General features: G+C 40.0%; 1 protein-coding gene across 1 annotated transcript in view; it reads left to right on the top strand.

Annotated features, from left to right (window-relative positions):
* The first annotated feature begins 235 nt into the window (after positions 1-235).
* Positions 236-1,098, top strand: part of lama4 (laminin, alpha 4) — a 60,069-nt gene continuing 59,206 nt past the window's right edge. Inside the window, exon 1 of the mRNA XM_017438873.3 lies at positions 236-462. The gene's annotated coding sequence lies outside the window, so the exon portion shown is untranslated. The remainder of the gene's footprint in view (positions 463-1,098) is intronic.

Below are 1,098 nucleotides of genomic sequence, written 5' to 3'. Positions count from 1 at the left end.
TTTAAATTACAATAACCGAGTATTTGTGACATTGTATGATAAAGTACATGCACTATTGGGCTCATCTTACCCACTAAAAAAATTTATTTCGTTAGTCCTCAGCATTGTTTATATAGCCCTGCGCCTTTAAGAATACTGTAGCAAGATGGCGCCACTTTCGCCGCACCTCGGCCCGAGCCTTTAAAGCGGCGTGTCATTGTTCCCTGACCTCTGTTTCTTAAAGAGGCATCACCATTTTATGTGGGTTACACTTGCAATGGGACATTCAATTTAAAAAAGAACTGTCAAAGTTTATATTTTCTGGTTTCAGGTTGTGATGACTGTATATGGCAGCTGATTGGGGACTTGAAGCTGTCCAATAAGACGCTGGACCAGCTGAAGGTTGGAGTGCTGAACATTTCCTCTGGTGCTGCTGCTCACGACAGGCTCAAATATTATAACTACACAGCTCATCAACTCCAGGTACATCTACAAAATGATTTTAGGCTATACATATATCATCAGCGAAAGAAAGAAAATTTTGACACTAAACCAACTGAAAAGTAGTTTTGAAAAATGAGAGTATCTGTGATGTGAAAAGAATAGTTTGTATGGAAAAATAAAAGAACACAACATTATACACTCTCAGTTACATTGAATATTTAATGTTTTTTTCCCCCATATCTTAATTCCATGCTTCCCAATTTTACTCTGTTGATTTGTTGGTTTTGTTGGTTTAACAGGGAATAGACAGCCTAATGATAAAACCCTTGGACAGCAGTAAACAATGAAGTCAGCAGGTACCTACAGTACTAAGTCGAGTCACACTATACATTTGTGTTAGAAAGTTTGTATCTGTAAGCTACCGTTTGTTGATTTAAATATTTTTTTCATACCATGTATATGGGATGTACCACCGACAAATAACTGAAGTTGCTGAAATCAGGAAATCCTACCAATGGCTGTAAAAAGCTGGACTCAAGGACAGCACAGAGGCACTCATCCTGGCCGCCCAGGAACAGGCCCTAAACACCAGAGCAATAGAGGCTCAGATCTACCACACCAGACAAGACCCAAGGTGTAGGTTGTGCAAGGAGGCCCCTGAGACAGTCCAGCACA

The sequence above is a fragment of the Kryptolebias marmoratus genome, linkage group LG19 (genome assembly GCF_001649575.2).
Source record: "Kryptolebias marmoratus isolate JLee-2015 linkage group LG19, ASM164957v2, whole genome shotgun sequence".
Classification (NCBI taxonomy): domain Eukaryota; kingdom Metazoa; phylum Chordata; class Actinopteri; order Cyprinodontiformes; family Rivulidae; genus Kryptolebias; species Kryptolebias marmoratus.
Note: the sequence above shows the minus strand (reverse complement) of the source record. Positions and strands in the feature narration are given on the sequence as shown.